The sequence below is a fragment of the Brassica napus genome, chromosome A7 (genome assembly GCF_020379485.1).
Source record: "Brassica napus cultivar Da-Ae chromosome A7, Da-Ae, whole genome shotgun sequence".
In the NCBI taxonomy this organism is placed as follows: domain Eukaryota; kingdom Viridiplantae; phylum Streptophyta; class Magnoliopsida; order Brassicales; family Brassicaceae; genus Brassica; species Brassica napus.
In genome coordinates, this window is record NC_063440.1 from 10,191,979 (window position 1) to 10,204,292 (window position 12,314).

General features: G+C 32.4%; 1 long non-coding RNA gene across 1 annotated transcript; it reads right to left on the bottom strand.

The window, feature by feature from the left end:
• Positions 1-6,355: 6,355 nt before the first annotated feature.
• LOC125576470 lies at positions 6,356-7,436 on the bottom strand. The gene is made up of 2 exons (XR_007314833.1): positions 6,921-7,436; positions 6,356-6,838 (listed from the first exon to the last, which is right to left on the bottom strand). It is a non-coding gene; the product is annotated as an uncharacterized LOC125576470 (long non-coding RNA).
• Positions 7,437-12,314: the final 4,878 nt, after the last annotated feature.

A 12,314-nucleotide genomic window follows, 5' to 3' on the forward strand; every position in this document is an offset into this window, starting at 1 on the left:
TAAATTATTAATAAAATTAAAATTCTAAAAAAATCAAAACCAAAATATTTTATATAGAAATAAGTTTTGAATTCATAATACAATAACCGAAATTAAAAAGAACTAAGGGTGGTCGTTAATTAATCGCCTCGTAGAATTCATCACTCCTCGCCTGAACATCCGCCTCGGCATGTGAGTCGTCGGTCGGTGACTGGCCTGGGATAGGATTTTGTTGTCGCATGGTCCTCAACAAAGTCGCCCATTCCGGATTTGTGGCCGCTACAACGTCCAAGAAGCCCTCGAGTCCACCCATACGAGATCGGAGCTGAGTAGACTCTATACGCAGCTGAGTAGACTCTCTACGCAGCTCTTCGGACTCCCTACGCAGCTGAGAGACTTCCTCATCCCGTCGCTGAACATAAGACGATGTCGCTCTCGGAACATCGTTGACGGAACCAATCCCCAACGTCCGTCCCTTTTTTTTAGGGACAACCTTAAAAACAAAAAATAAATTTTGTTAGTAAAAATTTAAAGTTAAATTAAATGAATATTTAAAAAAATTAAAATTTTAGAAAATTTACCTCCTCGTAAAGCTTATCCACTTCAGGTGTGGATAAGGTGACGGGTAATCCATCGGTGGACTGTTGGGTCAGCTGGGTCTGGCGTTCTTCAACCCGAGCAGCCAAATCGTTGTAGATTTGCTCGGACTTGCCATCTATAAATCGGCCCGCCTTGTTCTTGTGGGTCCTCTCGTAAAGTTGCATAAGAGACGGGAATTCTCCCGTCTCTTTGGCCTAAAAAAACATTTAAGAAAGTTGTTAATTAGAATATATATAAAAATATACTAAAATTTAATATAATTAAATTTTTAATTACCATTTCCAAACGGACACCGGCGTGGGGTTTTTGGCCCGTAGTGTGAAGCATCGGCCCGTTCCCGTGCTCATCGACTGTGTTACGGGAGTTAGAGCAAGACTGGGCGATTCTAATGGAATCAGGAAGACGCCAATATCGGATGAGGCCATCCCAGACATCCGTGGTGAGCTCAGCGGGTTTGCCACGCTCATACCCCTTCACGATCCAGTCACCCTTCCAGTTGGAGACCGTGTCCAACAAGCGAACTTTCGCCTTCGCTTCAAACTTCTTTCTCACCCTCTCAGTGATCCCCAAGGCCCAATTATATTTTTGCTGTTGGAAAAAATAATTTATAATTAGTTTTTTAGAAAAAAATATATATATAAATAATAAAAAAATTTAAAGATATATATTTAATTAATAGAACTTACAGCGTAAATTTTGAACCACGTCTTTCTGACGTAGTGGGGCGTCATTTTCCAGTTCGGATGTGCCATGGAGAAGTAACCTTTTATCGTATCGGTTACGTCCGATGCAAGACATCCGTCAATCCCCCACCTGAAAAATACAAATTTAAAATATAAATTATTTTTTAAAGTTATAAAAGAATTTAAAAAGAATAAAAAAATAATGAAACATACCATAAAGTTCCGTCCGGTCGGTCGGGGTCGATGACTGGTAAACCTTCTCTGCCTGGCAGACGGAGAATGTCCTCTACGGTGTACTGCGAGTAAGGAGCACTCGGAGGCACCATCAAATCGGGATGAATCTCGCCCGCGGGCATCGGAGGTGCCGGCATCGTAGGAGGCACAGGAGGAGGAGGAGGCATCTGGGGAGGCACGTGAAGAACCGATGGTGCACTAGAAGAAGGAGATCCAATGACTCTCTGAGTGTACTGAGTCTCGGGGACAGTCTCCTGACCCGAAGAACCGGGAGCTGAAGAAGACGACGGGTCTAAACGACTACCCGGCTCACCAAACATCTCTCTGTAATGGGCAGTAAGTCTACCTTTTCGAACCTGAGAAAAAAATTTAATTTTTTAAATTTTCGTGAACATATACTTCCCAACATTATCCACCTAATCAACACTAAATAACATAAGATCCGTAAACCTATCTAAATTCCCTATACTAACCACCTAATCTATCCTAAACTAATCAAACTAGAGAGGAATTAGAGAGACTTACCATTGCTACGAATTAGGGAGGAAGTGGAGAGGAAGTAGAGAGGAAAGACGGAGCGAGCTCGCTCGGGATATATATAAGATTACTTGTCCTCGTAAATTCCTCGTAAACTTACGAGGAATTACAGAGGCCCGCGTTTTCAGTTACGACGAAATAGCGACGAAATACAAAGGCCCGCGTTTTCGTTAACGACGTTTTTACGACGAAAAGGGTTACGTGGAATTAACGAGTTAACCAGTTACGAGGAATTAGCGAGCCTTTATTTTCTATAAATACCCACAACTTTCCTTCTCAAACCACACACACAAACTCACAAAACACACCCTATCTCAAATCACACTCCTCACCAAAATACTTTTCAAATTAGAAATATTTGAAAAAAAAAAGAAGAAAAGAAGATATTAGAATTTATGTGGGTGAGACTTAAGTCTCGCCACATATAATTCCAGTATCTTTCTTTTTTTCTTTTTTTCTAGTTTTTATACTATGAGGAAGTAGCAAGTCCCGCTTTTCACCAATTTAGAAAATTTGGAAAAAAAAAGAAGAGAAGAAGATATTTGGAACTCATGTGGTCGAGACTTACGTAAGTCTCGCCAAATGTGATTCAAGCATCTTTCTTCTCTTCTTTTTTTTAGTATTTTTAATATTTTCGTCGTAATATCGTCGTTAGTTTACGACTCTTTTACGACGATTTTGGCTTACGTGGAATTAGCGTGCCCCGCTTTTTTAATTTCGTCGTAAAGTCCTCGTGGCCTTACGAGGTGTTTACGACGAAATCATCCTACGTGGAATTAAAGAGTGCCTTCTTCGTCATTTACTTTACGTGGTATTTACGTCAATTTACCTTACGAGGTGTTTACGACGATTCTTTCCTACGTGGAATAAACGAGTTCCTCCTTCGTCATTTACTTTACGTGGCATTTACGTCAATTTACATTACGAGGTCTTTACGACGATTCTGTCCTACGTGGAATAAACGAGGATTACGTCGTACATTCGACGTCAGGTTACGAGGAATTAACGAGCAGTACCTTTAATTCCCTAAAATCCGAAACCCCAAACCCCAAAACCCATATTCCTTATCTTCTACTTCATATATTCCAAACCCCATCTTTATTTTCATTCCAAACCACAATTCCCACATTTACTTATTTATAAAACAAACTCCCACAATTTCTTATTCATAAAACAAACTCCCACATTACCTTATTCATAAAACAAACTCTCACATTACCTTATTCATAAAACAAACTACACAAAATCAAATACATCAATCGGATACATCGACATTCTCGTCATCACTAGAAATATCATCATTTTCATTAAACTCGTCTTCTACAGCTTCGTCTGTGGCATCATCGGTAAGATCTTCGTATTCGTGATTATGCGGATCAATGAGAAGGATGTCATCAACTTCTTGTTCAGGTTCCTCGACTTCATTTATCTGTTCTTCTTGCAATGGTGGTTCTTCTCCACTGATGATTCGTCCTCGAGGTGTAACTTTGATCACTGCTAACCAATTTATACCCGAATCTCTCATCCGAGGGTATGGAAGGAAGCTAACTTGGTCTGCTTGTGAAGCTAAGATGAAAGGCTCGAATTTGTTGTACCGACGTCCACCGTTGACATCAACTACACCAAATTTGTTAGACCGAACACCTCTGTTGACGACGGGGTCGAACCATTCACATTTGAAGATGACGCATTTCAGCTTCAGTATCCCTGGAAATTCGACTTCAATAATCTCTTCCGTCAAACTTCTTCCGTCAAACTTCCAGCAATTATAGAACCTTCAACTTTGGCGAGGTTCTTTGCTTTTCCCTTCAAATATTTCATGGCTCGCTCATACTGATACATCCATCCGTAATGTACAGGTCCACGAAGCAATGCTTCATATGGGAGGTGGACAGCTAGATGCTCCATGACGTCAAAAAATCCAGGAGGAAATATCTTCTCCAAGTTGCACAATAAGATGGGAATGTTCTCCTGAAGCTGTTCTACAACTTCTTCTTTAAGAGTGCGTGTGCTCAGATCCCTGAAAAATGCTCCAATGCCTTTTATATTCCAAAAACAATTAAACACATTGTTAGTCGTATATTATTTTGCAAACTAGACCGTTATAAAATTATTGTGATATAAAACACTACGAACCTGCAAGTGCTTCATGTACGTTTGTTGGAAGTAGCTCCGCAAATGCAAAGGGCAGTAGTCGTTGCATAAAGACATGACAATCATGACTCTTCATCCCAGAGAACTTTTGACCCTTTTCAACACATCTAGAGAGATTTGAAACATACCCATATTTATAGAAAATTTCGAATCTGGTAGTTGTAATTTTACTATGAAATTACGACGAAAATTAATTGTATGGCCAAAAAAAAAACGTGAGCCACCTACCAAGTTGGTGGATTCAAAATTTCCTCGTTAAGTACACGTAAAATATTTCGTCGTAAAGCACTCGCGAAATTTACGTGGATTTTACGAGGAAAAACTATTTCCTCGTAAAAGCCACGTCAATTTACATCGTCTTTACGACGAATATTTTTTGTCGTTAACTTACGACGAAATAACGATGCTTTTCTTTCTCAACGTACTTTCCTCGCAAAATCAACGTTTTTTTACGAGGATTATTTTTCCTCGTTAAACTTCCTCGGTAAAGATACGTTTTCTTGTAGTGAGAAGAAAAATAATCATGCATTATTTTTCGAAAGCAAGAAAAAAATATGATTCGAAGTCTGGAAATCGTACAAAGAGGAGAAGAAGGCCGGCACCATAATTGACAATTCCTGCTTAAAGTATCGCGCCGGCCTTCTTCTTCTCTCTACACAATTTCTGGATTTCGGGCCATACTTTCTTCCTTCTTCCGTGGAAATAATGCAGGATTATTATTTTTCTCTTTGATTTCTGAACCAATACATTATATTCCTACCATATTAATAAATAAAACAATATCTCTGATTTATTTTTCTTTTTTAATTGATTTACTTCAGGTTTTGTATTATGGCGAACAACCATATCTTTAATCTTATAAAATTATTATTAATCATTTATAAAAGTATTAAAATATTTATAAAACTTTATAAATTGGTTATAAAATTGATAAAGTAATGTATAATAATTTATAAACTATTTTTAAAGGCTTATAAATCGATTGTAAGAGTTTTAAATTATGCATAAGTTATAATAAAGATTTTAAAATATTTAATGGTATTTAGTAATAAAACCTCTCAACTAAAGATAGATTGCAAAATAAATCATCCACTAAAAATTTGACAAAAGAAACCCTCAACTTTAATTCCGTTAATGTTTGTCACCCTCCGTCTTAAATACCATGAAGGAGGGTGACAAATGTTAACCGCATTAAAATTGAGGGTTTTTTCGTCAAATTTTTTGTTGAGGGGTTTATTTACGATTCATCTTTAGTTGTGGAGTTTAATTACTAAAAAACCCAATAAAGAAAGCCAGAAAAGAAAAATGGAGAATTGGAAAAATGAGACACTTTGAACTTTTGTTTGTCACAATAAGACTTCTCGTACTGTTGGCAATTTTGGACATGTTTTACTCTTCTTTAATGGAAAAAATAGTAAATTAAATTTTAAAAATGTAAAAAAATATGAAAAGTGTTGGAAACATAAATATGATAATATATATGTTTAAACTTTTAAAAAAAATTGGAATCATATTTTATTTTATCTTCTACCTACAGTTAGAATACTCATTCTGGTAATCTACCTAGTTTATATGTATGATTCTAAGTTTTAAACATAGATATATCTTGGGTATATACCGTAAACTACCCTTTCTTATATATTCTAGCAAAGATAGAATCGGTTACGTTATAATCAAGAAAGATGTATTCGGTATACCTACAGCTTGATAACGATATATAGCCACAACTCAATGATATATGTCAGTTATATTACGTGACATAACTTGTTCTGCCTTTTACCTTATATGACGCCTACATGAAGAATACATCTCTCACCAACTATACGGTGTTATGCTTAGGAATTGTACATATTCTAGATAAATCGTGAAAATATGTACACTTCCATATTCGGTTAAAGAAGTTTCCTAAATCTAAACTAAATCTACCTTAAATCTCTCAAAATATATTTGAGAATATTTTTTCCACGTTATTTTCCTCCTCCTCTTCCCACGATCTTTTTCTCTTCGTTTGTGTTTCTCTCAAATTCGGTATATGGATATCTTGTTGCAGTGACAAGTGGAGTTTCATGGTTGACCAAGAAAGAAAGGTGTGGTTCATTCGTGATGTAGTTGTTGTGGCTAGTGGAGCTTCGTGGTTGACATATAAAAGCGTTCATAGAATTACAAACTTGAGTTCTTAAGAAGCTTTTTAATCAAGCTGAAAAAACTTGAAGTTTCAGTTGAACAAAACCATTTCATGTACATTGAGAATTACTTGCTCATTTTTGTGACGGTTACAAAAGTTGGATCATGAACAAGGAAACGAAAGCTTACAAGATACAACTAATTGATTACTTGGTAACATTTTGTTTGTTCGGGAAGTAATGATGATAATATGGATCACGAAAAAAAAAAGTGAAGAAACGTGCATTTGGAAGGCAAAGCTGTTGGTGCACAAAAGAAAAAAATGGAAGGCAAAGCTGTTTTAGAGGTCTTGCTGGTACAATAGATCGCTCATGTAAGATCATGTTTCACTCCAAGACGATGTACTGCAGCATCTCTTGTGATGAAATTGAAACTTGCTCTGCTGGCTTGAACTGCTCCTGTTGTAGCTTTTTCACCTTACTCTGAAACATAACTTCTTCTGGAACTGTTCCGTCAATAGAGTTTGTCTGCAGCAAACAAGAGAGAAAAATGTTATACTAATTTTTGTCTGTAAAGAGAAGAAAAAAGATTGTTTGGAATACTACTAACCTTGTCAAGTACCGCATATGAACAACTAAGAAGATCCCCTGCACTGTCTTATTTAATATCAGAAACAGTGATGTCAGACGTTGGATCATTAATGCATATCATATTTTTAACCATGGAGGACCACAAAGTCTCTCGCGCTCATGGTTCTGTATCTTTGAAATTATTGAAAAGAAACATACACCATCCATAAACCGATCCAACTAGTTTCTGATAAACTTCAATACCTTGAGTAGATTTTCCGCGGAAACGTTTTCACCCAAGACTTGAACTAAAACACTGACAAGCAAAGAAAAGAATACAACTTGATTCATTGAAAAATATCAGAATCAAATTGACAAACTCAACAAAAAGTGTATCACTAATGTACAAATCATTGACACTGAAACACTTAAACCATACCGAGCATAATATATTGCTCTAGAGCTTCTGTAGAAACTTTGTAGCGGATGCAAACATGGCAAATTCTGTTCAGATTTGCTAGACAGTTATTAGATGTCCCACATCGCTTAATGATGTGATCTTTGGGCAATATATATATGTATGGGGAATCCTCCACTCTTGAGCTAGCTTTTGGGTGTGAGTTAGGCCTATCACTAATATGGTATCAGAGCCAAGTTAAGCCCAGCAGATGATTTTCCATATAAATAGTTGTCTACCTATGTAGCCTATAAAAATGGCCCATCTTGCTGTGGTATTTCCGAGATGTTGGACTTGGGCTGTTTCCGATTGGACCGTTTCCCATCCACATCTCGAGAGGGGTATTAGATGTACCACATCGTTTAATGATGTGATCTTTGGGCAATATATATATGTATGGGCAATCCTCCACTCTTGAGCTAGCTTTTGGGTGTGAGTTAACTATTTATATGGGAAATCATCTGCTGGGCTTAACTATGGGCTCTGATACCATATTAGTGATAGGCCTAACTCACACCCAAAAGCTAGCTCAAGAGTGGAGGATTGCCCATACATATATATATTGCCCAAAGATCACATCATTAAACGATGTGGGACATCTAATAACAGTTTACTGCATATGAACAACTAAGCATAAATATAGAATAGAGACAGACGGATTTAACCGTTCGAAGAAGAAGAACAAATCGCCATTGAAGAGAGGAACAAGCTCTTGGCTGAGAAGACGCTAGAAGAGAATGAAAGATTTAAGTTAACTATGTTCCATTTTTTCTATTTTACCCTTAATGAATTAATTTACATTTAAAATACTATTATTTATTTATTTTATTTAGTTTCCTTTTAAAAAATTTCCAAACAATTTACACATATAATAAAAAAGGAATTTTTTTATAAAGTTAAAAAAAAGAAGAATTGAAAAATGAAAAATATATGTATATATAATATGATTTCATAAAAAAAAAGTTCACAAAATAGTAATATTACATTTAAAAACTATTTTTAAATAACATAAAATATAATTTTGAAGTAATAAAATACTTTCAGTATATCTATATTTTCTTAGATGAAAATTATAAATTTATATATAATGTAATTTCATTAAAAACAATTTACACAGATAATCTTGATATTAGAAAAAGAAATATTATTTCTTTTAAAACAAAATTTTAAACAATACAAAAAAAAATTCAAAATAATAAAAATATGTTTATATATCTATATATTTTCTTAGATGATTACATAAAATAATTAAGTAACATAAACTGATATATGTTTAATTGTCTACAGAATAATCACCAACTGTTACAATTTAGTTATTTTGAAAAATTTATATATATGCATGAGATTTCAGAATATTATCATTTCGTTATATTAATTTATATAATTTGGAATGAGACACTTTAGTTTATTTTTTTATTTCATTCTAAGCACAATATATCTTAAGTTATACTTCATAAAATATATTCACATATCTAAGACAACAACCACCTAAATGAAAATAAGAAATTAACCAAAATTTAAATATATAGAATAAAAATATTATGGTTGAATTCATAGACGCAGTCCAATTTACCCAAATGATAACTAAATTGAATGAAAAAAAAAAAACAAAATCGATTAGATATAACATATATAAAATCATATGTATAATTAAAGTAACACAATATTATTAATATAAATGATGCATATAAATTATAAATTATTTTAAAATTAAAAGTAAGTAGCAATCAATTATTATAATATATTTACTTTAAAAATATTTATATCCGTGCATGAGCATGGGAAAATCACCTAGTATTAATTAAGTTAAAATTTGATTAATCTAAGGTTATAATTGTATTAATAGTAATTAAATTATTAAAACAACAAAAATCTTAGACAAAATCTTATTGAGACAAATCGGAGTTGAGAGTGTCATATTTTGCCAATTTTCCCAAAGAAAAATGAGTAATCAAAAAGGAAAACTATTTATGGAAACAAAAAAAAACGAGAAGAGACAAAATACTTAATGAACAAAAGGGAAAATAGGTAAAAGAACTTAGCAAAAAGCGACTATTAAATTAAAATGAGGACTATAAATTTATTTGTTTATTAGATTTATCTAGAAAAAAATGAAGATAAGCAAACAGACAAAAATTCATTTAGATCATCTATCTATATAAACTATCTAGATAGAAATACAAGAAGTCCCGAACAATATTTAGATGAATTATTTGGATGAATCAAGTGGATAACAAATGGACAAACAAACATTACATCAAATACTATTAAATTAGAAATATGACCAATTGATATAGGTTTAGTCCAACTATTCATTCTTTTTTTAAGGAGCCATTGGACCTATTTTAAAATAAATTAAATTTTATAGCCGTAACTAAAGAAAAACTACTTCTAAAGGTTGATTGTTTGCAGATTCTAAAATAGTTTTTGGTTTTTGTTTTTCAAAAACCACTTTATTAACCAATCAAGATTTTGAAAAAATAGATTCCCTAAAATTTAGGGAAACTATTTTTTGGAAAAACTACTCATTTGTACACAAAAACCAAAATCTATCATTTTTCAGTTTTGTAAAGATGATGTACGATGACTTTTTTATTTTATTTTTGCTTTATTACAGTTTTATTTAATAGATAGTGACATAACTGAAACTAATTAATAGCAAAAAATAAATGAATAATAGTCCAAGTTATTAATCAACACTTTAGACATGTAAATTGAAAATTCAGTTATTACTATTTATGTTGTAATATTTAAGTTGCATAAATTAAGTTTGACCATATTTTTTAAATACAACTTAAATTTAATAGTTTGTTTTAAAGATTAACTAATTGTATATTTTTCTCAAGATATAAAATTAAATGTATTTAATTTAAAATTTATCTATTAGTTTTTGTTTTATAATATATATTTGAAATAAAAGTTTAAAATAAGTTAGTTTATTTTTAGTGATAATGATAACATTTGCATTTTCATGGTTTTCAAAATAAATAATTTTAATAATCTATTTTACTTTAAAAAACAAAAACCAAAATCTAATGTTTCCATTCAAATTTTTAGAAAATCTAAAATCTACAGCAAAATCAAAAACCAAAATCTAAAAACCAAAATCTAAAAACTAAAAACCAAAATCTAAAAACCAAAAACTAAAATCTCAAAACCATGTAAACAATCATCACCCTAAACTGGTTGCATATTTTGTAATCCAAAATATTAGGAATCCACTACTTTCAATATATAAAAAACTGCCGACTACCTTTACCTTTAGTTACAAAACGTGTGAAGTCCAATAAATAGAAATTATGTCGTTTGCAAACAATAATATTGATACAATACTTTCAATAATATTATTTTCACTACAAAAACTAATGGAAATAAACTATATACGGTCAGTAGTTTAATTAATGTTTTAAACATAATATTGACATTGAACCGTTCGCTAAATGAATTATTGGATTGACCGTGGATGAACTATAGTTAGGTTAGTGGTTTAATTAATTTTAATATATAATTATAAATATATTAGTATTAAAAATAAAATAAAAACCCATGTTTAAAAATATTATAAAGTTCTAAAAAATTTCATTTCACATAAAAATATAATTTACACAATTTTTTTAGCAAGTTGGAGCTGGCATATAACAAAAAAAATACAATAATATTAAAATTAATAATTATTTGAATATCTAATTCAAACATTGAAAACTTTAAAATTTTAAAGTAACAGTTAAAATAAAATTATATTTCATATCAGTTACTCATCGGTTCAACATGTAGTCTTTCGTTTTAGCGATTTTTGCGGATTTTATCAAGTTTTTAATTAATTGTATTTCTTAAAAAACTGGATTACATACCAAATCACTGGGTTTACCAGTACGACCGCGGGTCCGAATTGGATTTAAAACTGCTGATTTAAATACAAAATATTTTAAATAGATAAAATCCTTACAAATTAACAAAAAATAATTGTAAAAATGTTAATAACTGAATCTATTGATACATGTTTAGTCTAACTAATTATTTTATCCCGCACTATTAAATTAGAAGCATGATCTATTGATATATGTTTAGTCTAACTAATTATTTTATAACTGAATCTAAATAATCATAACCACATTTTAAATATTGATATATGTTTAGTGTAATAATTATTTTGTAATTGCATCTAAATAACCACCTTCTAAATACTATGTGGAATCGTCAAACTGCGTCTAAATATAAAACGTGATATATATATATTTCACTCAATCAAAAGATTTGGATTACAAGGATGCCGGAAAAGCCTATCAGCCCTTCATGCAGAAATGGAAGGACTTTTATGGGGAAGTCTTGTTTACGCGAGTTACATTGCACCGCGGTTCAAATGGAGACGGACTGTTCCGACCTGGTGGACAGGATTGCAAACCCTACCGACTGGCCGGCCTTTGCCTCCGAGCTCGTTTCTTTCCAACTTCTTAGAGACGGTTTCTCGAAGCTCAGCATCACCCGCATACCCAGGACTAGAAATTTGCGTGTAGATTCTCTCGTTAAGGAGGCGAAATGTAGCGGTACTCTTTTTTTCCATACAGAACAGATCCAGCTGGACAAAGCGTCTCTTCGGAACGACTCAGACCCGACTATCACTTGATCTTAGAAAATAGACGTCGTAAAAAAATATATATATATATACTCCATAATTGTGGAAACTTTAGTGCTTAACCAAAAAAATAATATCACGTATATACTTTTCTGTATTCAAAAAGGTAAATATATTTTTTTCTTTTTTTACTCCTATTTGTTAAGTAATAATATGGCCCATATCTATTTTTAAATTCTGAGTATTTATTTAACAAACAAGAACATTCGAAGTATCAAATCTATTATTTTCAGCTCATTTTTGAAATTTGGTTATGTAACCCCTTATCCCTACGGCTTTTCTGTAAATATACATTAACCACTACTTTAGGATAATCCTACGTTATATAACTGTATATAAATTAA